General features: G+C 45.4%; 22 non-coding genes across 22 annotated transcripts; 9 read left to right on the top strand and 13 right to left on the bottom strand.

Annotated features, from left to right (window-relative positions):
• Window positions 1-1,302: 1,302 nt before the first annotated feature.
• On the bottom strand, window positions 1,303-1,409 carry LOC146820500 (U6 spliceosomal RNA). Its single transcript, XR_014965225.1, has one exon. It is a non-coding gene; the product is annotated as a U6 spliceosomal RNA (small nuclear RNA).
• Window positions 1,410-2,183: 774 nt separating this feature from the next.
• TRNAR-ACG (transfer RNA arginine (anticodon ACG)) lies at window positions 2,184-2,256 on the top strand. Its single transcript has one exon. It is a non-coding gene; the product is annotated as a tRNA-Arg (tRNA).
• Window positions 2,257-3,265: 1,009 nt separating this feature from the next.
• On the bottom strand, window positions 3,266-3,372 carry LOC146820498 (U6 spliceosomal RNA). Its single transcript, XR_014965224.1, has one exon. It is a non-coding gene; the product is annotated as a U6 spliceosomal RNA (small nuclear RNA).
• A 774-nt stretch (window positions 3,373-4,146) lies between these two features.
• Window positions 4,147-4,219, top strand: TRNAR-ACG (transfer RNA arginine (anticodon ACG)). The gene has a single exon. It is a non-coding gene; the product is annotated as a tRNA-Arg (tRNA).
• Window positions 4,220-5,218: 999 nt separating this feature from the next.
• LOC146820496 (U6 spliceosomal RNA) lies at window positions 5,219-5,325 on the bottom strand. Its single transcript, XR_014965460.1, has one exon. It is a non-coding gene; the product is annotated as a U6 spliceosomal RNA (small nuclear RNA).
• A 1,865-nt stretch (window positions 5,326-7,190) lies between these two features.
• Window positions 7,191-7,297, bottom strand: LOC146820495 (U6 spliceosomal RNA). The gene has a single exon (XR_014965223.1). It is a non-coding gene; the product is annotated as a U6 spliceosomal RNA (small nuclear RNA).
• A 782-nt stretch (window positions 7,298-8,079) lies between these two features.
• Window positions 8,080-8,152, top strand: TRNAR-ACG (transfer RNA arginine (anticodon ACG)). The gene has a single exon. It is a non-coding gene; the product is annotated as a tRNA-Arg (tRNA).
• Window positions 8,153-9,151: 999 nt separating this feature from the next.
• Window positions 9,152-9,258, bottom strand: LOC146820493 (U6 spliceosomal RNA). The gene has a single exon (XR_014965221.1). It is a non-coding gene; the product is annotated as a U6 spliceosomal RNA (small nuclear RNA).
• A 774-nt stretch (window positions 9,259-10,032) lies between these two features.
• Window positions 10,033-10,105, top strand: TRNAR-ACG (transfer RNA arginine (anticodon ACG)). The gene has a single exon. It is a non-coding gene; the product is annotated as a tRNA-Arg (tRNA).
• A 1,009-nt stretch (window positions 10,106-11,114) lies between these two features.
• Window positions 11,115-11,221, bottom strand: LOC146820491 (U6 spliceosomal RNA). Its single transcript, XR_014965220.1, has one exon. It is a non-coding gene; the product is annotated as a U6 spliceosomal RNA (small nuclear RNA).
• A 778-nt stretch (window positions 11,222-11,999) lies between these two features.
• TRNAR-ACG (transfer RNA arginine (anticodon ACG)) lies at window positions 12,000-12,072 on the top strand. The gene has a single exon. It is a non-coding gene; the product is annotated as a tRNA-Arg (tRNA).
• A 1,009-nt stretch (window positions 12,073-13,081) lies between these two features.
• LOC146820489 (U6 spliceosomal RNA) lies at window positions 13,082-13,188 on the bottom strand. The gene has a single exon (XR_014965219.1). It is a non-coding gene; the product is annotated as a U6 spliceosomal RNA (small nuclear RNA).
• A 774-nt stretch (window positions 13,189-13,962) lies between these two features.
• TRNAR-ACG (transfer RNA arginine (anticodon ACG)) lies at window positions 13,963-14,035 on the top strand. The gene has a single exon. It is a non-coding gene; the product is annotated as a tRNA-Arg (tRNA).
• Window positions 14,036-15,034: 999 nt separating this feature from the next.
• LOC146820487 (U6 spliceosomal RNA) lies at window positions 15,035-15,141 on the bottom strand. The gene has a single exon (XR_014965403.1). It is a non-coding gene; the product is annotated as a U6 spliceosomal RNA (small nuclear RNA).
• Window positions 15,142-17,006: 1,865 nt separating this feature from the next.
• LOC146820486 (U6 spliceosomal RNA) lies at window positions 17,007-17,113 on the bottom strand. The gene has a single exon (XR_014965218.1). It is a non-coding gene; the product is annotated as a U6 spliceosomal RNA (small nuclear RNA).
• Window positions 17,114-17,887: 774 nt separating this feature from the next.
• Window positions 17,888-17,960, top strand: TRNAR-ACG (transfer RNA arginine (anticodon ACG)). The gene has a single exon. It is a non-coding gene; the product is annotated as a tRNA-Arg (tRNA).
• Window positions 17,961-18,969: 1,009 nt separating this feature from the next.
• On the bottom strand, window positions 18,970-19,076 carry LOC146820484 (U6 spliceosomal RNA). The gene has a single exon (XR_014965217.1). It is a non-coding gene; the product is annotated as a U6 spliceosomal RNA (small nuclear RNA).
• Window positions 19,077-19,850: 774 nt separating this feature from the next.
• TRNAR-ACG (transfer RNA arginine (anticodon ACG)) lies at window positions 19,851-19,923 on the top strand. The gene has a single exon. It is a non-coding gene; the product is annotated as a tRNA-Arg (tRNA).
• Window positions 19,924-20,922: 999 nt separating this feature from the next.
• On the bottom strand, window positions 20,923-21,029 carry LOC146820482 (U6 spliceosomal RNA). Its single transcript, XR_014965459.1, has one exon. It is a non-coding gene; the product is annotated as a U6 spliceosomal RNA (small nuclear RNA).
• Window positions 21,030-22,894: 1,865 nt separating this feature from the next.
• Window positions 22,895-23,001, bottom strand: LOC146820481 (U6 spliceosomal RNA). The gene has a single exon (XR_014965216.1). It is a non-coding gene; the product is annotated as a U6 spliceosomal RNA (small nuclear RNA).
• A 782-nt stretch (window positions 23,002-23,783) lies between these two features.
• TRNAR-ACG (transfer RNA arginine (anticodon ACG)) lies at window positions 23,784-23,856 on the top strand. Its single transcript has one exon. It is a non-coding gene; the product is annotated as a tRNA-Arg (tRNA).
• Window positions 23,857-24,855: 999 nt separating this feature from the next.
• Window positions 24,856-24,962, bottom strand: LOC146820479 (U6 spliceosomal RNA). Its single transcript, XR_014965215.1, has one exon. It is a non-coding gene; the product is annotated as a U6 spliceosomal RNA (small nuclear RNA).
• Window positions 24,963-25,186: the final 224 nt, after the last annotated feature.

Genomic DNA, 25,186 nt, shown 5'->3' with positions numbered 1-25,186 from the left:
GTCCTTCCTCCTCCTAAAGTCCTTTGTATAAGTTAGGAACACCTGACAGAACAGAATTTCAGGAGGTCCCTCAGGTGGGTTTACTTGTGTCTTCTGGTTGTGAGCAGTAAACATGGCTAAAAAGGTTGATGGAATGGTGTTTTAAAACACACACACACACACACACACACACACACAATTTCTGGTCCTCTTAAGGACAAAAGTATGGGTGTACCTACATGGGGCCAGTGGCGCAATGGATAACGCGTCTGACTACGGATCAGACGATTGTAGGTTTGATTCCTATCTGGCTCGAAAGGGTCATAGGTCCCTGTTTATGGTATTCCTGTGGAATTCTTATTTACCTCAGACTTGTTGTAGGTTCAATATTCTCGAGCACGACTCATCCAGCAGTCGTTCCATGGTAGGGCTGCAGTAATAGGACCACGGCTAGTTAAAAGTTTCCCATTTGCTGCTGGATTCTATGTGAAGGCCGTCATGTGGTGTGCTGCTTTTGTATTTCAACATGGGTCTCTGAGTCTCTAAACTAGGAAAAAATCTTGTTGAGAAAAGTGTGTGTGAGAGGATCTGTGGGTGCAGGCAGGTGTGTGCACTTGAGTGCTGACCCATTTACATGTGTGAGAGAGACAAGCAAATTGCCTGTGGGATGTAGGCCTACAACTGGAACCAAGCAGCCAGGCATAACCACAGGTAAGGAGAGAGGAAGGCAGTTCATTATTAGAGCAGGATCATGAGCATCTTGCCCTGCTCCCTTCTGCCCCGATCGGCCACGATCGGCCAAGACCTCTCTATTAGGGTGGAGGGTGAACATTTCTTGGACCTCAGAAACTGAGGGATGCAGGCCCAATATGTCCTCCAAGGGCCTAGAGGACCCGGTGCCCAATCATGCCTGGTGTTTTTCAGCTTACCCGACCAATCTGGTTGCAAGGCGGATTTTAACAGTACTGCTGAAAAGGGACTCCCAGACAGCCCTGAGGCCATCATTTGCATAGGCCCTCCCCTTCTCTTTGTCTTGCTTCCCACAAAGCAACGCATCGCTGGCAGCAGTATAGATTTGGGGGTTGTGAAGAATAATGACAGGGAGGCTGAAGAAGAGAAAGAAAAGTCCCAGAAATCCTGCAGGCTTCCTTGCTAAATGCAGCTGGACACATAGAGTGCACCTTCTTTACTGCGAGGTAAATACATTAAAAATGTTGAGGAGAGAAAAATTGAAAAATACATATTAGGAGGAAAGCACTGGAACCTGCTTTATTATTTTAATTAGTCTTGAAAACATAGAACATTTCTCTCCTGAGAGCTGGTAAAAATATGGAACGCTTCACGAATTTGCGTGTCATCCTTGCGCAGGGGCCATGCTAATCTTCTCTGTATCGTTCCAATTTTAGTATATGTGCTGCCGAAGCGAGCACACTTCATTGATGAACCTACAATGTTTATAAACTCTCTAAATCTACAGTCTCTAGACATAGGGTGGCCTGGCAGAGATGCTCGGATGGCCTGTAAGCATTCAAATCTGAGCCAATGGGCAAAAATGAATGAAGAGTAACAATCCATTATTCTTCACTGCATTTGTGGTCCAAGACTTCACCAATTGGAAGTATGTAGATTATGCCAGGGTTGCAAAGGCTCATGGTTCAGGCTACAGACAAGGAACATTGTGACATCACGCTGCCTGTGGAACAGTGATATTAGAGGTGAAACAGCTGCACAGTAGGTTAGGTGAAGGGCTCTGAGAGTGGAAAGGTAGCATGCCTGGGTCCCTGGACAAGGTGAGCCTATGACAAGGTGTCTGAATTTTCGCCTGTATTGTAATATTAAACACTTTATTGTTGTACCCGCCTGCTGATAAAGAAGTCCTCAAGATCAGCTCCACACAGACGTGGAACTGATGATGTTAATGCAGACTATTTAAGAAACTGAGGCTGATCTAAAACATTTCCTTGGATCTAGGACCATTTCGCCTGACTTTTAGGTCCTTCCTCCTCCTAAAGTCCTTTGTATAAGTTAGGAACACCTGACAGAACAGAATTTCAGGAGGTCCCTCAGGTGGGTTTACTTGTGTCTTTTGGTTGTGAGCAGTAAACATGGCTAAAAATGTTGATGGAATGGTGTTTTAAAACACACACACACACACACACAATTTCTGGTCCTCTTAAGGACAAAAGTATGGGTGTACCTACATGGGGCCAGTGGCGCAATGGATAACGCGTCTGACTACGGATCAGAAGATTGTAGGTTTGATTCCTATCTGGCTCGAAAGGGTCATAGGTCCCTGTTTTATGGTATTCCTGTGGAATTCTTATTTACCTCAGACTTGTTGTAGGTTCAATATTCTCGAGCACGACTCATCCAGCAGTCGTTCCATGGTAGGGCTGCAGTAATAGGACCACGGCTAGTTAAAAGTTTCCCATTTGCTGCTGGATTCTATGTGAAGGCCGTCATGTAGTGTGCTGCTTTTGTATTTCAACATGGGTCTCTGAGTCTCTAAACTAGGAAAAAATCTTGTTGAGAAAAGTGTGTGTGAGAGGATCTGTGGGTGCAGGCAGGTGTGTGCACTTGAGTGCTGACCCATTTACATGTGTGAGAGAGACAAGCAAATTGCCTGTGGGATGTAGGCCTACAACTGGAACCAAGCAGCCAGGCATAACCACAGGTAAGGAGAGAGGAAGGCAGTTCATTATTAGAGCAGGATCATGAGCATCTTGCCCTGCTCCCTTCTGCCCTGATCGGCCACGATCGGCCAATACCTCTCTATTAGGGTGGAGGGTGAACATTTCTTGGACCTCAGAAACTGAGGGATGCAGGCCCAATATGTCCTCCAAGGGCCTAGAGGACCCGGTGCCCAATCATGCCTTGTGTTTTTCAGCTTACCCGACCAATTTGGTTGCAAGGCGGATTTTAACATTACTGCTGAAAAGGGACTCCCAGACAGCCCTGAGGCCATCATTTGCATAGGCCCTCCCCTTCTCTTTGTCTTGCTTCCCACAAAGCAACGCATCGCTGGCAGCAGTATAGATTTGGGGGTTGTGAAGAATAATGACAGGGAGGCTGAAGAAGAGAAAGAAAAGTCCCAGAAGTCCTGCAGGCTTCCTTGCTAAATGCAGCTGGACACATAGAGTGCACCTTCTTTACTGCGAGGTAAATACATTAAAAATGTTGAGGAGAGAAAAATTGAAAAATACATATTAGGAGGAAAGCACTGGAACCTGCTTTATTATTTCAATTAGTCTTGAAAACATAGAACATTTCTCTCCTGAAAGCTGGTAAAAATATGGAACGCTTCACGAATTTGCGTGTCATCCTTGCGCAGGGGCCATGCTAATCTTCTCTGTATCGTTCCAATTTTAGTATATGTGCTGCCGAAGCGAGCACACTTCATTGATGAACCTACAATGTCTATAAACTCTCTAAATCTACAGTCTCTAGACATAGGGTGGCCTGGCAGAGATGCTCGGATGGCCTGTAAGCATTCAAATCTGAGCCAATGGGCAAAAATGAATGAAGAGTAACAATCCATTATTCTTCACTGCATTTGTGGTCCAAGACTTCACCAATTGGAAGTATGTAGATTATGCCAGGGTTGCAAAGGCTCATGGTTCAGGCTACAGACAAGGAACATTGTGACATCAAGCTGCCTGTGGAACAGTGATATTAGAGGTGAAACAGCTGCACAGTAGGTTAGGTGAAGGGCTCTGAGAGTGGAAAGGCAGCATGCCTGGGTCCCTGGACAAGGTGAGCCTATGACAAGGTGTCTGAATTTTCGCCTGTATTGTAATATTAAACACTTTATTGTTGTACCCGCCTGCTGATTAAGAAGTCCTCAAGATCAGCTCCACACAGACGTGGAACTGATGATGTTAATGCAGACTATTTAAGAAACTGAGGCTGATCTAAAACATTTCCTTGGATCTAGGACCATTTCGCCTGACTTTTAGGTCCTTCCTCCTCCTAAAGTCCTTTGTATAAGTTAGGAACACCTGACAGAACAGAATTTCAGGAGGTCCCTCAGGTGGGTTTACTTGTGTCTTCTGGTTGTGAGCAGTAAACATGGCTAAAAAGGTTGATGGAATGGTGTTTTAAAACACACACACACACACACACAATTTCTGGTCCTCTTAAGGACAAAAGTATGGGTGTACCTACATGGGGCCAGTGGCGCAATGGATAACGTGTCTGACTACGGATCAGAAGATTGTAGGTTCGACTCCTATCTGGCTCGAAAGGGTCATAGGTCCCTGTTTTATGGTATTCCTGTGGAATTCTTATTTACCTCAGACTTGTTGTAGGTTCAATATTCTTGAGCACGACTCATCCAGCAGTCGTTCCATGGTAGGGCTGCAGTAATAGGACCACGGCTGGTTAAAAGTTTCCCATTTGCTGCTGGATTCTATGTGAAGGCCGTCATGTGGTGTGCTGCTTTTGTATTTCAACATGGGTCTCTGAGTCTCTAAACTAGGAAAAAATCTTGTTGAGAAAAGTGTGTGTGAGAGGATCTGTGGGTGCAGGCAGGTGTGCGCACTTGAGTGCTGACCCATTTACATGTGTGAGAGAGACAAGCAAATTGCCTGTGGGATGTAGGCCTACAACTGGAACCAAGCAGCCAGGCATAACCACAGGTAAGGAGAGAGGAAGGCAGTTCATTATTAGAGCAGGATCATGAGCATCTTGCCCTGCTCCCTTCTGCCCCGATCGGCCAAGACCTCTCTATTAGGGTGGAGGGTGAACATTTCTTGGACCTCAGAAACTGAGGGATGCAGGCCCAATATGTCCTCCAAGGGCCTAGAGGACCCGGTGCCCAATCATGCCTGGTATTTTTCAGCTTACCAGACCAATCTGGTTGCAAGGCGGATTTTAACAGTACTGCTGAAAAGGGACTCCCAGACAGCCCTGAGGCCATCATTTGCATAGGCCCTCCCCTTCTCTTTGTCTTGCTTCCCACAAAGCAACGCATCGCTGGCAGCAGTATAGATTTGGGGGTTGTGAAGAATAATGACAGGGAGGCTGAAGAAGAGAAAGAAAAGTCCCAGAAGTCCTGCAGGCTTCCTTGCTAAATGCAGCTGGACACATAGAGTACACCTTCTTTACTGCGAGGTAAATACATTAAAAATGTTGAGGAGAGAAAAATTGAAAAATACATATTAGGAGGAAAGCACTGGAACCTGCTTTATTATTTCAATTAGTCTTGAAAACATAGAACATTTCTCTCCTGAAAGCTGGTAAAAATATGGCACGCTTCACGAATTTGCGTGTCATCCTTGCGCAGGGGCCATGCTAATCTTCTCTGTATCGTTCCAATTTTAGTATATGTGCTGCCGAAGCGAGCACACTTCAGTGATGAACCTACAATGTTTATAAACTCTCTAAATCTACAGTCTCTAGACATAGGGTGGCCTGGCAGAGATGCTCGGATGGCCTGTAAGCATTCAAATCTGAGCCAATGGGCAAAAATGAATGAAGAGTAACAATCCATTATTCTTCACTGCATTTGTGGTCCAAGACTTCACCAATTGGAAGTATGTAGATTATGCCAGGGTTGCAAAGGCTCATGGTTCAGGCTACAGACAAGGAACATTGTGACATCACGCTGCCTGTGGAACAGTGATATTAGAGGTGAAACAGCTGCACAGTAGGTTAGGTGAAGGGCTCTGAGAGTGGAAAGGCAGCATGCCTGGGTCCCTGGACAAGGTGAGCCTATGACAAGGTGTCTGAATTTTCGCCTGTATTGTAATATTAAACACTTTATTGTTGTACCCGCCTGCTGATTAAGAAGTCCTCAAGATCAGCTCCACACAGACGTGGAACTGATGATGTTAATGCAGACTATTTAAGAAACTGAGGCTGATCTAAAACATTTCCTTGGATCTAGGACCATTTCGCCTGACTTTTAGGTCCTTCCTCCTCCTAAAGTCCTTTGTATAAGTTAGGAACACCTGACAGAACAGAATTTCAGGAGGTCCCTCAGGTGGGTTTACTTGTGTCTTCTGGTTGTGAGCAGTAAACATGGCTAAAAAGGTTGATGGAATGGTGTTTTAAAACACACATACACACACACACACACACACACAATTTCTGGTCCTCTTAAGGACAAAAGTATGGGTGTACCTACATGGGGCCAGTGGCGCAATGGATAACGCGTCTGACTACGGATCAGTCGATTGTAGGTTTGATTCCTATCTGGCTCGAAAGGGTCATAGGTCCCTGTTTATGGTATTCCTGTGGAATTCTTATTTACCTCAGACTTGTTGTAGGTTCAATATTCTCGAGCACGACTCATCCAGCAGTCGTTCCATGGTAGGGCTGCAGTAATAGGACCACGGCTAGTTAAAAGTTTCCCATTTGCTGCTGGATTCTATGTGAAGGCCGTCATGTGGTGTGCTGCTTTTGTATTTCAACATGGGTCTCTGAGTCTCTAAACTAGGAAAAAATCTTGTTGAGAAAAGTGTGTGTGAGAGGATCTGTGGGTGCAGGCAGGTGTGTGCACTTGAGTGCTGACCCATTTACATGTGTGAGAGAGACAAGCAAATTGCCTGTGGGATGTAGGCCTACAACTGGAACCAAGCAGCCAGGCATAACCACAGGTAAGGAGAGAGGAAGGCAGTTCATTATTAGAGCAGGATCATGAGCATCTTGCCCTGCTCCCTTCTGCCCCGATCGGCCACGATCGGCCAAGACCTCTCTATTAGGGTGGAGGGTGAACATTTCTTGGACCTCAGAAACTGAGGGATGCAGGCCCAATATGTCCTCCAAGGGCCTAGAGGACCCGGTGCCCAATCATGCCTGGTGTTTTTCAGCTTACCCGACCAATCTGGTTGCAAGGCGGATTTTAACAGTACTGCTGAAAAGGGACTCCCAGACAGCCCTGAGGCCATCATTTGCATAGGCCCTCCCCTTCTCTTTGTCTTGCTTCCCACAAAGCAACGCATCGCTGGCAGCAGTATAGATTTGGGGGTTGTGAAGAATAATGACAGGGAGGCTGAAGAAGAGAAAGAAAAGTCCCAGAAGTCCTGCAGGCTTCCTTGCTAAATGCAGCTGGACACATAGAGTGCACCTTCTTTACTGCGAGGTAAATACATTAAAAATGTTGAGGAGAGAAAAATTGAAAAATACATATTAGGAGGAAAGCACTGGAACCTGCTTTATTATTTTAATTAGTCTTGAAAACATAGAACATTTCTCTCCTGAAAGCTGGTAAAAATATGGAACGCTTCACGAATTTGCGTGTCATCCTTGCGCAGGGGCCATGCTAATCTTCTCTGTATCGTTCCAATTTTAGTATATGTGCTGCCGAAGCGAGCACACTTTATTGATGAACCTACAATGTTTATAAACTCTCTAAATCTACAGTCTCTAGACATAGGGTGGCCTGGCAGAGATGCTCGGATGGCCTGTAAGCATTCAAATCTGAGCCAATGGGCAAAAATGAATGAAGAGTAACAATCCATTATTCTTCACTGCATTTGTGGTCCAAGACTTCACCAATTGGAAGTATGTAGATTATGCCAGGGTTGCAAAGGCTCATGGTTCAGGCTACAGACAAGGAACATTGTGACATCACGCTGCCTGTGGAACAGTGATATTAGAGGTGAAACAGCTGCACAGTAGGTTAGGTGAAGGGCTCTGAGAGTGGAAAGGCAGCATGCCTGGGTCCCTGGACAAGGTGAGCCTATGACAAGGTGTCTGAATTTTCGCCTGTATTGTAATATTAAACACTTTATTGTTGTACCCGCCTGCTGATTAAGAAGTCCTCAAGATCAGCTCCACACAGACGTGGAACTGATGATGTTAATGCAGACTATTTAAGAAACTGAGGCTGATCTAAAACATTTCCTTGGATCTAGGACCATTTCGCCTGACTTTTAGGTCCTTCCTCCTCCTAAAGTCCTTTGTATAAGTTAGGAACACCTGACAGAACAGAATTTCAGGAGGTCCCTCAGGTGGGTTTACTTGTGTCTTCTGGTTGTGAGCAGTAAACATGGCTAAAAAGGTTGATGGAATGGTGTTTTAAAACACACACACACACACACACACACACACAATTTCTGGTCCTCTTAAGGACAAAAGTATGGGTGTACCTACATGGGGCCAGTGGCGCAATGGATAACGCGTCTGACTACGGATCAGAAGATTGTAGGTTTGATTCCTATCTGGCTCGAAAGGGTCATAGGTCCCTGTTTTATGGTATTCCTGTGGAATTCTTATTTACCTCAGACTTGTTGTAGGTTCAATATTCTCGAGCACGACTCATCCAGCAGTCGTTCCATGGTAGGGCTGCAGTAATAGGACCACGGCTAGTTAAAAGTTTCCCATTTGCTGCTGGATTCTATGTGAAGGCCGTCATGTAGTGTGCTGCTTTTGTATTTCAACATGGGTCTCTGAGTCTCTAAACTAGGAAAAAATCTTGTTGAGAAAAGTGTGTGTGAGAGGATCTGTGGGTGCAGGCAGGTGTGCGCACTTGAGTGCTGACCCATTTACATGTGTGAGAGAGACAAGCAAATTGCCTGTGGGATGTAGGCCTACAACTGGAACCAAGCAGCCAGGCATAACCACAGGTAAGGAGAGAGGAAGGCAGTTCATTATTAGAGCAGGATCTTGAGCATCTTGCCCTGCTCCCTTCTGCCCCGATCGGCCAAGACCTCTCTATTAGGGTGGAGGGTGAACATTTCTTGGACCTCAGAAACTGAGGGATGCAGGCCCAATATGTCCTCCAAGGGCCTAGAGGACCCGGTGCCCAATCATGCCTGGTGTTTTTCAGCTTACCCGACCAATCTGGTTGCAAGGCGGATTTTAACAGTACTGCTGAAAAGGGACTCCCAGACAGCCCTGAGGCCATTATTTGCATAGGCCCTCCCCTTCTCTTTGTCTTGCTTCCCACAAAGCAACGCATCGCTGGCAGCAGTATAGATTTGGGGGTTGTGAAGAATAATGACAGGGAGGCTGAAGAAGAGAAAGAAAAGTCCCAGAAATCCTGCAGGCTTCCTTGCTAAATGCAGCTGGACACATAGAGTGCACCTTCTTTACTGCGAGGTAAATACATTAAAAATGTTGAGGAGAGAAAAATTGAAAAATACATATTAGGAGGAAAGCACTGGAACCTGCTTTATTATTTTAATTAGTCTTGAAAACATAGAACATTTCTCTCCTGAGAGCTGGTAAAAATATGGAACGCTTCACGAATTTGCGTGTCATCCTTGCGCAGGGGCCATGCTAATCTTCTCTGTATCGTTCCAATTTTAGTATATGTGCTGCCGAAGCGAGCACACTTCATTGATGAACCTACAATGTTTATAAACTCTCTAAATCTACAGTCTCTAGACATAGGGTGGCCTGGCAGAGATGCTCGGATGGCCTGTAAGCATTCAAATCTGAGCCAATGGGCAAAAATGAATGAAGAGTAACAATCCATTATTCTTCACTGCATTTGTGGTCCAAGACTTCACCAATTGGAAGTATGTAGATTATGCCAGGGTTGCAAAGGCTCATGGTTCAGGCTACAGACAAGGAACATTGTGACATCACGCTGCCTGTGGAACAGTGATATTAGAGGTGAAACAGCTGCACAGTAGGTTAGGTGAAGGGCTCTGAGAGTGGAAAGGTAGCATGCCTGGGTCCCTGGACAAGGTGAGCCTATGACAAGGTGTCTGAATTTTCGCCTGTATTGTAATATTAAACACTTTATTGTTGTACCCGCCTGCTGATAAAGAAGTCCTCAAGATCAGCTCCACACAGACGTGGAACTGATGATGTTAATGCAGACTATTTAAGAAACTGAGGCTGATCTAAAACATTTCCTTGGATCTAGGACCATTTCGCCTGACTTTTAGGTCCTTCCTCCTCCTAAAGTCCTTTGTATAAGTTAGGAACACCTGACAGAACAGAATTTCAGGAGGTCCCTCAGGTGGGTTTACTTGTGTCTTTTGGTTGTGAGCAGTAAACATGGCTAAAAATGTTGATGGAATGGTGTTTTAAAACACACACACACACACACACAATTTCTGGTCCTCTTAAGGACAAAAGTATGGGTGTACCTACATGGGGCCAGTGGCGCAATGGATAACGCGTCTGACTACGGATCAGAAGATTGTAGGTTTGATTCCTATCTGGCTCGAAAGGGTCATAGGTCCCTGTTTTATGGTATTCCTGTGGAATTCTTATTTACCTCAGACTTGTTGTAGGTTCAATATTCTCGAGCACGACTCATCCAGCAGTCGTTCCATGGTAGGGCTGCAGTAATAGGACCACGGCTAGTTAAAAGTTTCCCATTTGCTGCTGGATTCTATGTGAAGGCCGTCATGTAGTGTGCTGCTTTTGTATTTCAACATGGGTCTCTGAGTCTCTAAACTAGGAAAAAATCTTGTTGAGAAAAGTGTGTGTGAGAGGATCTGTGGGTGCAGGCAGGTGTGTGCACTTGAGTGCTGACCCATTTACATGTGTGAGAGAGACAAGCAAATTGCCTGTGGGATGTAGGCCTACAACTGGAACCAAGCAGCCAGGCATAACCACAGGTAAGGAGAGAGGAAGGCAGTTCATTATTAGAGCAGGATCATGAGCATCTTGCCCTGCTCCCTTCTGCCCTGATCGGCCACGATCGGCCAATACCTCTCTATTAGGGTGGAGGGTGAACATTTCTTGGACCTCAGAAACTGAGGGATGCAGGCCCAATATGTCCTCCAAGGGCCTAGAGGACCCGGTGCCCAATCATGCCTTGTGTTTTTCAGCTTACCCGACCAATTTGGTTGCAAGGCGGATTTTAACATTACTGCTGAAAAGGGACTCCCAGACAGCCCTGAGGCCATCATTTGCATAGGCCCTCCCCTTCTCTTTGTCTTGCTTCCCACAAAGCAACGCATCGCTGGCAGCAGTATAGATTTGGGGGTTGTGAAGAATAATGACAGGGAGGCTGAAGAAGAGAAAGAAAAGTCCCAGAAGTCCTGCAGGCTTCCTTGCTAAATGCAGCTGGACACATAGAGTGCACCTTCTTTACTGCGAGGTAAATACATTAAAAATGTTGAGGAGAGAAAAATTGAAAAATACATATTAGGAGGAAAGCACTGGAACCTGCTTTATTATTTCAATTAGTCTTGAAAACATAGAACATTTCTCTCCTGAAAGCTGGTAAAAATATGGAACGCTTCACGAATTTGCGTGTCATCCTTGCGCAGGGGCCATGCTAATCTTCTCTGTATCGTTCCAATTTTAGTATATGTGCTGCCGAAGCGAGCACACTTCATTGATGAACCTACAATGTCTATAAACTCTCTAAATCTACAGTCTCTAGACATAGGGTGGCCTGGCAGAGATGCTCGGATGGCCTGTAAGCATTCAAATCTGAGCCAATGGGCAAAAATGAATGAAGAGTAACAATCCATTATTCTTCACTGCATTTGTGGTCCAAGACTTCACCAATTGGAAGTATGTAGATTATGCCAGGGTTGCAAAGGCTCATGGTTCAGGCTACAGACAAGGAACATTGTGACATCAAGCTGCCTGTGGAACAGTGATATTAGAGGTGAAACAGCTGCACAGTAGGTTAGGTGAAGGGCTCTGAGAGTGGAAAGGCAGCATGCCTGGGTCCCTGGACAAGGTGAGCCTATGACAAGGTGTCTGAATTTTCGCCTGTATTGTAATATTAAACACTTTATTGTTGTACCCGCCTGCTGATTAAGAAGTCCTCAAGATCAGCTCCACACAGACGTGGAACTGATGATGTTAATGCAGACTATTTAAGAAACTGAGGCTGATCTAAAACATTTCCTTGGATCTAGGACCATTTCGCCTGACTTTTAGGTCCTTCCTCCTCCTAAAGTCCTTTGTATAAGTTAGGAACACCTGACAGAACAGAATTTCAGGAGGTCCCTCAGGTGGGTTTACTTGTGTCTTCTGGTTGTGAGCAGTAAACATGGCTAAAAAGGTTGATGGAATGGTGTTTTAAAACACACACACACACACACACACACAATTTCTGGTCCTCTTAAGGACAAAAGTATGGGTGTACCTACATGGGGCCAGTGGCGCAATGGATAACGCGTCTGACTACGGATCAGAAGATTGTAGGTTCGACTCCTATCTGGCTCGAAAGGTTCATAGGTCCCTGTTTTATGGTATTCCTGTGGAATTCTTATTTACCTCAGACTTGTTGTAGGTTCAATATTCTTGAGCACGACTCATCCAGCAGTCGTTCCATGGTAGGGCTGCAGTAATAGGACCACGGCTGGTTAAAAGTTTCCCATTTGCTGCTGGATTCTATGTGAAGGCCGTCATGTGGTGTGCTGCTTTTGTATTTCAACATGGGTCTCTGAGTCTCTAAACTAGGAAAAAATCTTGTTGAGAAAAGTGTGTGTGAGAGGATCTGTGGGTGCAGGCAGGTGTGTGCACTTGAGTGCTGACCCATTTACATGTGTGAGAGAGACAAGCAAATTGCCTGTGGGATGTAGGCCTACAACTGGAACCAAGCAGCCAGGCATAACCACAGGTAAGGAGAGAGGAAGGCAGTTCATTATTAGAGCAGGATCATGAGCATCTTGCCCTGCTCCCTTCTGCCCCGATCGGCCACGATCGGCCAAGACCTCTCTATTAGGGTGGAGGGTGAACATTTCTTGGACCTCAGAAACTGAGGGATGCAGGCCCAATATGTCCTCCAAGGGCCTAGAGGACCCGGTGCCCAATCATGCCTGGTGTTTTTCAGCTTACCCGACCAATCTGGTTGCAAGGCGGATTTTAACAGTACTGCTGAAAAGGGACTCCCAGACAGCCCTGAGGCCATCATTTGCATAGGCCCTCCCCTTCTCTTTGTCTTGCTTCCCACAAAGCAACGCATCGCTGGCAGCAGTATAGATTTGGGGGTTGTGAAGAATAATGACAGGGAGGCTGAAGAAGAGAAAGAAAAGTCCCAGAAGTCCTGCAGGCTTCCTTGCTAAATGCAGCTGGACACATAGAGTGCACCTTCTTTACTGCGAGGTAAATACATTAAAAATGTTGAGGAGAGAAAAATTGAAAAATACATATTAGGAGGAAAGCACTGGAACCTGCTTTATTATTTCAATTAGTCTTGAAAACATAGAACATTTCTCTCCTGAAAGCTGGTAAAAATATGGAACGCTTCACGAATTTGCGTGTCATCCTTGCGCAGGGGCCATGCTAATCTTCTCTGTATCGTTCCAATTTTAGTATATGTGCTGCCGAAGCGAGCACACTTCATTGATGAACCTACAATGTTTATAAACTCTCTAAATCTACAGTCTCTAGACATAGGGTGGCCTGGCAGAGATGCTCGGATGGCCTGTAAGCATTCAAATCTGAGCCAATGGGCAAAAATGAATGAAGAGTAACAATCCATTATTCTTCACTGCATTTGTGGTCCAAGACTTCACCAATTGGAAGTATGTAGATTATGCCAGGGTTGCAAAGGCTCATGGTTCAGGCTACAGACAAGGAACATTGTGACATCACGCTGCCTGTGGAACAGTGATATTAGAGGTGAAACAGCTGCACAGTAGGTTAGGTGAAGGGCTCTGAGAGTGGAAAGGCAGCATGCCTGGGTCCCTGGACAAGGTGAGCCTATGACAAGGTGTCTGAATTTTCACCTGTATTGTAATATTAAACACTTTATTGTTGTACCCGCCTGCTGATTAAGAAGTCCTCAAGATCAGCTCCACACAGACGTGGAACTGATGATGTTAATGCAGACTATTTAAGAAACTGAGGCTGATCTAAAACATTTCCTTGGATCTAGGACCATTTCGCCTGACTTTTAGGTCCTTCCTCCTCCTAAAGTCCTTTGTATAAGTTAGGAACACCTGACAGAACAGAATTTCAGGAGGTCCCTCAGGTGGGTTTACTTGTGTCTTCTGGTTGTGAGCAGTAAACATGGCTAAAAAGGTTGATGGAATGGTGTTTTAAAACACACACACACACACACACAATTTCTGGTCCTCTTAAGGACAAAAGTATGGGTGTACCTACATGGGGCCAGTGGCGCAATGGATAACGTGTCTGACTACGGATCAGAAGATTGTAGGTTCGACTCCTATCTGGCTCGAAAGGGTCATAGGTCCCTGTTTTATGGTATTCCTGTGGAATTCTTATTTACCTCAGACTTGTTGTAGGTTCAATATTCTTGAGCACGACTCATCCAGCAGTCGTTCCATGGTAGGGCTGCAGTAATAGGACCACGGCTGGTTAAAAGTTTCCCATTTGCTGCTGGATTCTATGTGAAGGCCGTCATGTGGTGTGCTGCTTTTGTATTTCAACATGGGTCTCTGAGTCTCTAAACTAGGAAAAAATCTTGTTGAGAAAAGTGTGTGTGAGAGGATCTGTGGGTGCAGGCAGGTGTGCGCACTTGAGTGCTGACCCATTTACATGTGTGAGAGAGACAAGCAAATTGCCTGTGGGATGTAGGCCTACAACTGGAACCAAGCAGCCAGGCATAACCACAGGTAAGGAGAGAGGAAGGCAGTTCATTATTAGAGCAGGATCTTGAGCATCTTGCCCTGCTCCCTTCTGCCCCGATCGGCCAAGACCTCTCTATTAGGGTGGAGGGTGAACATTTCTTGGACCTCAGAAACTGAGGGATGCAGGCCCAATATGTCCTCCAAGGGCCTAGAGGACCCGGTGCCCAATCATGCCTGGTATTTTTCAGCTTACCAGACCAATCTGGTTGCAAGGCGGATTTTAACAGTACTGCTGAAAAGGGACTCCCAGACAGCCCTGAGGCCATCATTTGCATAGGCCCTCCCCTTCTCTTTGTCTTGCTTCCCACAAAGCAACGCATCGCTGGCAGCAGTATAGATTTGGGGGTTGTGAAGAATAATGACAGGGAGGCTGAAGAAGAGAAAGAAAAGTCCCAGAAGTCCTGCAGGCTTCCTTGCTAAATGCAGCTGGACACATAGAGTACACCTTCTTTACTGCGAGGTAAATACATTAAAAATGTTGAGGAGAGAAAAATTGAAAAATACATATTAGGAGGAAAGCACTGGAACCTGCTTTATTATTTCAATTAGTCTTGAAAACATAGAACATTTCTCTCCTGAAAGCTGGTAAAAATATGGTACGCTTCACGAATTTGCGTGTCATCCTTGCGCAGGGGCCATGCTAATCTTCTCTGTATCGTTCCAATTTTAGTATATGTGCTGCCGAAGCGAGCACACTTCAGTGATGAACCTACAATGTTTATAAACTCTCTAAATCTACAGTCTCTAGACATAGGGTGGCCTGGCAGAGATGCTCGGATGGCCTGTAAGCATTCAAATCTGAGCCAATGGGCAAAAATGAATGAAGAGTAACAATCCATTATTCTTCACTGCATTTGTGGTCCAAGACTTCACCAATTGGAAGTATGTAGATTATGCCAGGGTTGCAAAGGCTCATGGTTCAGGCTACAGACAAGGAACATTGTGACATCACGCTGCCTGTGGAACAGTGATATTAGAGGTGAAACAGCTGCACAGTAGGTTAGGTGAAGGGCTCTGAGAGTGGAAAGGCAGCATGCCTGGGTCCCTGGACAAGGTGAGCCTATGACAAGGTGTCTGAATTTTCGCCTGTATTGTAATATTAAACACTTTATTGTTGTACCCGCCTGCTGATTAAGAAGTCCTCAAGATCAGCTCCACACAGACGTGGAACTGATGATGTTAATGCAGACTATTTAAGAAACTGAGGCTGATCTAAAACATTTCCTTGGATCTAGGACCATTTCGCCTGACTTTTAGGTCCTTCCTCCTCCTAAAGTCCTTTGTATAAGTTAGGAACACCTGACAGAACAGAATTTCAGGAGGTCCCTCAGGTGGGTTTACTTGTGTCTTCTGGTTGTGAGCAGTAAACATGGCTAAAAAGGTTGATGGAATGGTGTTTTAAAACACACACACACACACACACACACACACACAATTTCTGGTCCTCTTAAGGACAAAAGTATGGGTGTACCTACATGGGGCCAGTGGCGCAATGGATAACGCGTCTGACTACGGATCAGACGATTGTAGGTTTGATTCCTATCTGGCTCGAAAGGGTCATAGGTCCCTGTTTATGGTATTCCTGTGGAATTCTTATTTACCTCAGACTTGTTGTAGGTTCAATATTCTCGAGCACGACTCATCCAGCAGTCGTTCCATGGTAGGGCTGCAGTAATAGGACCACGGCTAGTTAAAAGTTTCCCATTTGCTGCTGGATTCTATGTGAAGGCCGTCATGTGGTGTGCTGCTTTTGTATTTCAACATGGGTCTCTGAGTCTCTAAACTAGGAAAAAATCTTGTTGAGAAAAGTGTGTGTGAGAGGATCTGTGGGTGCAGGCAGGTGTGTGCACTTGAGTGCTGACCCATTTACATGTGTGAGAGAGACAAGCAAATTGCCTGTGGGATGTAGGCCTACAACTGGAACCAAGCAGCCAGGCATAACCACAGGTAAGGAGAGAGGAAGGCAGTTCATTATTAGAGCAGGATCATGAGCATCTTGCCCTGCTCCCTTCTGCCCCGATCGGCCACGATCGGCCAAGACCTCTCTATTAGGGTGGAGGGTGAACATTTCTTGGACCTCAGAAACTGAGGGATGCAGGCCCAATATGTCCTCCAAGGGCCTAGAGGACCCGGTGCCCAATCATGCCTGGTGTTTTTCAGCTTACCCGACCAATCTGGTTGCAAGGCGGATTTTAACAGTACTGCTGAAAAGGGACTCCCAGACAGCCCTGAGGCCATCATTTGCATAGGCCCTCCCCTTCTCTTTGTCTTGCTTCCCACAAAGCAACGCATCGCTGGCAGCAGTATAGATTTGGGGGTTGTGAAGAATAATGACAGGGAGGCTGAAGAAGAGAAAGAAAAGTCCCAGAAATCCTGCAGGCTTCCTTGCTAAATGCAGCTGGACACATAGAGTGCACCTTCTTTACTGCGAGGTAAATACATTAAAAATGTTGAGGAGAGAAAAATTGAAAAATACATATTAGGAGGAAAGCACTGGAACCTGCTTTATTATTTTAATTAGTCTTGAAAACATAGAACATTTCTCTCCTGAGAGCTGGTAAAAATATGGAACGCTTCACGAATTTGCGTGTCATCCTTGCGCAGGGGCCATGCTAATCTTCTCTGTATCGTTCCAATTTTAGTATATGTGCTGCCGAAGCGAGCACACTTCATTGATGAACCTACAATGTTTATAAACTCTCTAAATCTACAGTCTCTAGACATAGGGTGGCCTGGCAGAGATGCTCGGATGGCCTGTAAGCATTCAAATCTGAGCCAATGGGCAAAAATGAATGAAGAGTAACAATCCATTATTCTTCACTGCATTTGTGGTCCAAGACTTCACCAATTGGAAGTATGTAGATTATGCCAGGGTTGCAAAGGCTCATGGTTCAGGCTACAGACAAGGAACATTGTGACATCACGCTGCCTGTGGAACAGTGATATTAGAGGTGAAACAGCTGCACAGTAGGTTAGGTGAAGGGCTCTGAGAGTGGAAAGGTAGCATGCCTGGGTCCCTGGACAAGGTGAGCCTATGACAAGGTGTCTGAATTTTCGCCTGTATTGTAATATTAAACACTTTATTGTTGTACCCGCCTGCTGATAAAGAAGTCCTCAAGATCAGCTCCACACAGACGTGGAACTGATGATGTTAATGCAGACTATTTAAGAAACTGAGGCTGATCTAAAACATTTCCTTGGATCTAGGACCATTTCGCCTGACTTTTAGGTCCTTCCTCCTCCTAAAGTCCTTTGTATAAGTTAGGAACACCTGACAGAACAGAATTTCAGGAGGTCCCTCAGGTGGGTTTACTTGTGTCTTTTGGTTGTGAGCAGTAAACATGGCTAAAAATGTTGATGGAATGGTGTTTTAAAACACACACACACACACACACAATTTCTGGTCCTCTTAAGGACAAAAGTATGGGTGTACCTACATGGGGCCAGTGGCGCAATGGATAACGCGTCTGACTACGGATCAGAAGATTGTAGGTTTGATTCCTATCTGGCTCGAAAGGGTCATAGGTCCCTGTTTTATGGTATTCCTGTGGAATTCTTATTTACCTCAGACTTGTTGTAGGTTCAATATTCTCGAGCACGACTCATCCAGCAGTCGTTCCATGGTAGGGCTGCAGTAATAGGACCACGGCTAGTTAAAAGTTTCCCATTTGCTGCTGGATTCTATGTGAAGGCCGTCATGTAGTGTGCTGCTTTTGTATTTCAACATGGGTCTCTGAGTCTCTAAACTAGGAAAAAATCTTGTTGAGAAAAGTGTGTGTGAGAGGATCTGTGGGTGCAGGCAGGTGTGTGCACTTGAGTGCTGACCCATTTACATGTGTGAGAGAGACAAGCAAATTGCCTGTGGGATGTAGGCCTACAACTGGAACCAAGCAGCCAGGCATAACCACAGGTAAGGAGAGAGGAAGGCAGTTCATTATTAGAGCAGGATCATGAGCATCTTGCCCTGCTCCCTTCTGCCCTGATCGGCCACGATCGGCCAATACCTCTCTATTAGGGTGGAGGGTGAACATTTCTTGGACCTCAGAAACTGAGGGATGCAGGCCCAATATGTCCTCCAAGGGCCTAGAGGACCCGGTGCCCAATCATGCCTTGTGTTTTTCAGCTTACCCGACCAATTTGGTTGCAAGGCGGATTTTAACATTACTGCTGAAAAGGGACTCCCAGACAGCCCTGAGGCCATCATTTGCATAGGCCCTCCCCTTCTCTTTGTCTTGCTTCCCACAAAGCAACGCATCGCTGGCAGCAGTATAGATTTGGGGGTTGTGAAGAATAATGACAGGGAGGCTGAAGAAGAGAAAGAAAAGTCCCAGAAGTCCTGCAGGCTTCCTTGCTAAATGCAGCTGGACACATAGAGTGCACCTTCTTTACTGCGAGGTAAATACATTAAAAATGTTGAGGAGAGAAAAATTGAAAAATACATATTAGGAGGAAAGCACTGGAACCTGCTTTATTATTTCAATTAGTCTTGAAAACATAGAACATTTCTCTCCTGAAAGCTGGTAAAAATATGGAACGCTTCACGAATTTGCGTGTCATCCTTGCGCAGGGGCCATGCTAATCTTCTCTGTATCGTTCCAATTTTAGTATATGTGCTGCCGAAGCGAGCACACTTCATTGATGAACCTACAATGTCTATAAACTCTCTAAATCTACAGTCTCTAGACATAGGGTGGCCTGGCAGAGATGCTCGGATGGCCTGTAAGCATTCAAATCTGAGCCAATGGGCAAAAATGAATGAAGAGTAACAATCCATTATTCTTCACTGCATTTGTGGTCCAAGACTTCACCAATTGGAAGTATGTAGATTATGCCAGGGTTGCAAAGGCTCATGGTTCAGGCTACAGACAAGGAACATTGTGACATCAAGCTGCCTGTGGAACAGTGATATTAGAGGTGAAACAGCTGCACAGTAGGTTAGGTGAAGGGCTCTGAGAGTGGAAAGGCAGCATGCCTGGGTCCCTGGACAAGGTGAGCCTATGACAAGGTGTCTGAATTTTCGCCTGTATTGTAATATTAAACACTTTATTGTTGTACCCGCCTGCTGATTAAGAAGTCCTCAAGATCAGCTCCACACAGACGTGGAACTGATGATGTTAATGCAGACTATTTAAGAAACTGAGGCTGATCTAAAACATTTCCTTGGATCTAGGACCATTTCGCCTGACTTTTAGGTCCTTCCTCCTCCTAAAGTCCTTTGTATAAGTTAGGAACACCTGACAGAACAGAATTTCAGGAGGTCCCTCAGGTGGGTTTACTTGTGTCTTCTGGTTGTGAGCAGTAAACATGGCTAAAAAGGTTGATGGAATGGTGTTTTAAAACACACACACACACACACACAATTTCTGGTCCTCTTAAGGACAAAAGTATGGGTGTACCTACATGGGGCCAGTGGCGCAATGGATAACGTGTCTGACTACGGATCAGAAGATTGTAGGTTCGACTCCTATCTGGCTCGAAAGGGTCATAGGTCCCTGTTTTATGGTATTCCTGTGGAATTCTTATTTACCTCAGACTTGTTGTAGGTTCAATATTCTTGAGCACGACTCATCCAGCAGTCGTTCCATGGTAGGGCTGCAGTAATAGGACCACGGCTGGTTAAAAGTTTCCCATTTGCTGCTGGATTCTATGTGAAGGCCGTCATGTGGTGTGCTGCTTTTGTATTTCAACATGGGTCTCTGAGTCTCTAAACTAGGAAAAAATCTTGTTGAGAAAAGTGTGTGTGAGAGGATCTGTGGGTGCAGGCAGGTGTGCGCACTTGAGTGCTGACCCATTTACATGTGTGAGAGAGACAAGCAAATTGCCTGTGGGATGTAGGCCTACAACTGGAACCAAGCAGCCAGGCATAACCACAGGTAAGGAGAGAGGAAGGCAGTTCATTATTAGAGCAGGATCATGAGCATCTTGCCCTGCTCCCTTCTGCCCCGATCGGCCAAGACCTCTCTATTAGGGTGGAGGGTGAACATTTCTTGGACCTCAGAAACTGAGGGATGCAGGCCCAATATGTCCTCCAAGGGCCTAGAGGACCCGGTGCCCAATCATGCCTGGTATTTTTCAGCTTACCAGACCAATCTGGTTGCAAGGCGGATTTTAACAGTACTGCTGAAAAGGGACTCCCAGACAGCCCTGAGGCCATCATTTGCATAGGCCCTCCCCTTCTCTTTGTCTTGCTTCCCACAAAGCAACGCATCGCTGGCAGCAGTATAGATTTGGGGGTTGTGAAGAATAATGACAGGGAGGCTGAAGAAGAGAAAGAAAAGTCCCAGAAGTCCTGCAGGCTTCCTTGCTAAATGCAGCTGGACACATAGAGTACACCTTCTTTACTGCGAGGTAAATACATTAAAAATGTTGAGGAGAGAAAAATTGAAAAATACATATTAGGAGGAAAGCACTGGAACCTGCTTTATTATTTCAATTAGTCTTGAAAACATAGAACATTTCTCTCCTGAAAGCTGGTAAAAATATGGCACGCTTCACGAATTTGCGTGTCATCCTTGCGCAGGGGCCATGCTAATCTTCTCTGTATCGTTCCAATTTTAGTATATGTGCTGCCGAAGCGAGCACACTTCAGTGATGAACCTACAATGTTTATAAACTCTCTAAATCTACAGTCTCTAGACATAGGGTGGCCTGGCAGAGATGCTCGGATGGCCTGTAAGCATTCAAATCTGAGCCAATGGGCAAAAATGAATGAAGAGTAACAATCCATTATTCTTCACTGCATTTGTGGTCCAAGACTTCACCAATTGGAAGTATGTAGATTATGCCAGGGTTGCAAAGGCTCATGGTTCAGGCTACAGACAAGGAACATTGTGACATCACGCTGCCTGTGGAACAGTGATATTAGAGGTGAAACAGCTGCACAGTAGGTTAGGTGAAGGGCTCTGAGAGTGGAAAGGCAGCATGCCTGGGTCCCTGGACAAGGTGAGCCTATGACAAGGTGTCTGAATTTTCGCCTGTATTGTAATATTAAACACTTTATTGTTGTACCCGCCTGCTGATTAAGAAGTCCTCAAGATCAGCTCCACACAGACGTGGAACTGATGATGTTAATGCAGACTATTTAAGAAACTGAGGCTGATCTAAAACATTTCCTTGGATCTAGGACCATTTCGCCTGACTTTTAGGTCCTTCCTCCTCCTAAAGTCCTTTGTATAAGTTAGGAACACCTGACAGAACAGAATTTCAGGAGGTCCCTCAGGTGGGTTTACTTGTGTCTTCTGGTTGTGAGCAGTAAACATGGCTAAAAAGGTTGATGGAATGGTGTTTTAAAACACACATACACACACACACACACACACACAATTTCTGGTCCTCTTAAGGACAAAAGTATGGGTGTACCTACATGGGGCCAGTGGCGCAATGGATAACGCGTCTGACTACGGATCAGTCGATTGTAGGTTTGATTCCTATCTGGCTCGAAAGGGTCATAGGTCCCTGTTTATGGTATTCCTGTGGAATTCTTATTTACCTCAGACTTGTTGTAGGTTCAATATTCTCGAGCACGACTCATCCAGCAGTCGTTCCATGGTAGGGCTGCAGTAATAGGACCACGGCTAGTTAAAAGTTTCCCATTTGCTGCTGGATTCTATGTGAAGGCCGTCATGTGGTGTGCTGCTTTTGTATTTCAACATGGGTCTCTGAGTCTCTAAACTAGGAAAAAATCTTGTTGAGAAAAGTGTGTGTGAGAGGATCTGTGGGTGCAGGCAGGTGTGTGCACTTGAGTGCTGACCCATTTACATGTGTGAGAGAGACAAGCAAATTGCCTGTGGGATGTAGGCCTACAACTGGAACCAAGCAGCCAGGCATAACCACAGGTAAGGAGAGAGGAAGGCAGTTCATTATTAGAGCAGGATCATGAGCATCTTGCCCTGCTCCCTTCTGCCCCGATCGGCCACGATCGGCCAAGACCTCTCTATTAGGGTGGAGGGTGAACATTTCTTGGACCTCAGAAACTGAGGGATGCAGGCCCAATATGTCCTCCAAGGGCCTAGAGGACCCGGTGCCCAATCATGCCTGGTGTTTTTCAGCTTACCCGACCAATCTGGTTGCAAGGCGGATTTTAACAGTACTGCTGAAAAGGGACTCCCAGACAGCCCTGAGGCCATCATTTGCATAGGCCCTCCCCTTCTCTTTGTCTTGCTTCCCACAAAGCAACGCATCGCTGGCAGCAGTATAGATTTGGGGGTTGTGAAGAATAATGACAGGGAGGCTGAAGAAGAGAAAGAAAAGTCCCAGAAGTCCTGCAGGCTTCCTTGCTAAATGCAGCTGGACACATAGAGTGCACCTTCTTTACTGCGAGGTAAATACATTAAAAATGTTGAGGAGAGAAAAATTGAAAAATACATATTAGGAGGAAAGCACTGGAACCTGCTTTATTATTTTAATTAGTCTTGAAAACATAGAACATTTCTCTCCTGAAAGCTGGTAAAAATATGGAACGCTTCACGAATTTGCGTGTCATCCTTGCGCAGGGGCCATGCTAATCTTCTCTGTATCGTTCCAATTTTAGTATATGTGCTGCCGAAGCGAGCACACTTTATTGATGAACCTACAATGTTTATAAACTCTCTAAATCTACAGTCTCTAGACATAGGGTGGCCTGGCAGAGATGCTCGGATGGCCTGTAAGCATTCAAATCTGAGCCAATGGGCAAAAATGAATGAAGAGTAACAATCCATTATTCTTCACTGCATTTGTGGTCCAAGACTTCACCAATTGGAAGTATGTAGATTATGCCAGGGTTGCAAAGGCTCATGGTTCAGGCTACAGACAAGGAACATTGTGACATCACGCTGCCTGTGGAACAGTGATATTAGAGGTGAAACAGCTGCACAGTAGGTTAGGTGAAGGGCTCTGAGAGTGGAAAGGCAGCATGCCTGGGTCCCTGGACAAGGTGAGCCTATGACAAGGTGTCTGAATTTTCGCCTGTATTGTAATATTAAACACTTTATTGTTGTACCCGCCTGCTGATTAAGAAGTCCTCAAGATCAGCTCCACACAGACGTGGAACTGATGATGTTAATGCAGACTATTTAAGAAACTGAGGCTGATCTAAAACATTTCCTTGGATCTAGGACCATTTCGCCTGACTTTTAGGTCCTTCCTCCTCCTAAAGTCCTTTGTATAAGTTAGGAACACCTGACAGAACAGAATTTCAGGAGGTCCCTCAGGTGGGTTTACTTGTGTCTTCTGGTTGTGAGCAGTAAACATGGCTAAAAAGGTTGATGGAATGGTGTTTTAAAACACACACACACACACACACACACACACAATTTCTGGTCCTCTTAAGGACAAAAGTATGGGTGTACCTACATGGGGCCAGTGGCGCAATGGATAACGCGTCTGACTACGGATCAGAAGATTGTAGGTTTGATTCCTATCTGGCTCGAAAGGGTCATAGGTCCCTGTTTTATGGTATTCCTGTGGAATTCTTATTTACCTCAGACTTGTTGTAGGTTCAATATTCTCGAGCACGACTCATCCAGCAGTCGTTCCATGGTAGGGCTGCAGTAATAGGACCACGGCTAGTTAAAAGTTTCCCATTTGCTGCTGGATTCTATGTGAAGGCCGTCATGTAGTGTGCTGCTTTTGTATTTCAACATGGGTCTCTGAGTCTCTAAACTAGGAAAAAATCTTGTTGAGAAAAGTGTGTGTGAGAGGATCTGTGGGTGCAGGCAGGTGTGCGCACTTGAGTGCTGACCCATTTACATGTGTGAGAGAGACAAGCAAATTGCCTGTGGGATGTAGGCCTACAACTGGAACCAAGCAGCCAGGCATAACCACAGGTAAGGAGAGAGGAAGGCAGTTCATTATTAGAGCAGGATCTTGAGCATCTTGCCCTGCTCCCTTCTGCCCCGATCGGCCAAGACCTCTCTATTAGGGTGGAGGGTGAACATTTCTTGGACCTCAGAAACTGAGGGATGCAGGCCCAATATGTCCTCCAAGGGCCTAGAGGACCCGGTGCCCAATCATGCCTGGTGTTTTTCAGCTTACCCGACCAATCTGGTTGCAAGGCGGATTTTAACAGTACTGCTGAAAAGGGACTCCCAGACAGCCCTGAGGCCATTATTTGCATAGGCCCTCCCCTTCTCTTTGTCTTGCTTCCCACAAAGCAACGCATCGCTGGCAGCAGTATAGATTTGGGGGTTGTGAAGAATAATGACAGGGAGGCTGAAGAAGAGAAAGAAAAGTCCCAGAAATCCTGCAGGCTTCCTTGCTAAATGCAGCTGGACACATAGAGTGCACCTTCTTTACTGCGAGGTAAATACATTAAAAATGTTGAGGAGAGAAAAATTGAAAAATACATATTAGGAGGAAAGCACTGGAACCTGCTTTATTATTTTAATTAGTCTTGAAAACATAGAACATTTCTCTCCTGAGAGCTGGTAAAAATATGGAACGCTTCACGAATTTGCGTGTCATCCTTGCGCAGGGGCCATGCTAATCTTCTCTGTATCGTTCCAATTTTAGTATATGTGCTGCCGAAGCGAGCACACTTCATTGATGAACCTACAATGTTTATAAACTCTCTAAATCTACAGTCTCTAGACATAGGGTGGCCTGGCAGAGATGCTCGGATGGCCTGTAAGCATTCAAATCTGAGCCAATGGGCAAAAATGAATGAAGAGTAACAATCCATTATTCTTCACTGCATTTGTGGTCCAAGACTTCACCAATTGGAAGTATGTAGATTATGCCAGGGTTGCAAAGGCTCATGG

Source organism: Triturus cristatus, chromosome 6, assembly GCF_964204655.1.
Source record: "Triturus cristatus chromosome 6, aTriCri1.1, whole genome shotgun sequence".
Classification (NCBI taxonomy): domain Eukaryota; kingdom Metazoa; phylum Chordata; class Amphibia; order Caudata; family Salamandridae; genus Triturus; species Triturus cristatus.
Note: the sequence above shows the minus strand (reverse complement) of the source record. Positions and strands in the feature narration are given on the sequence as shown.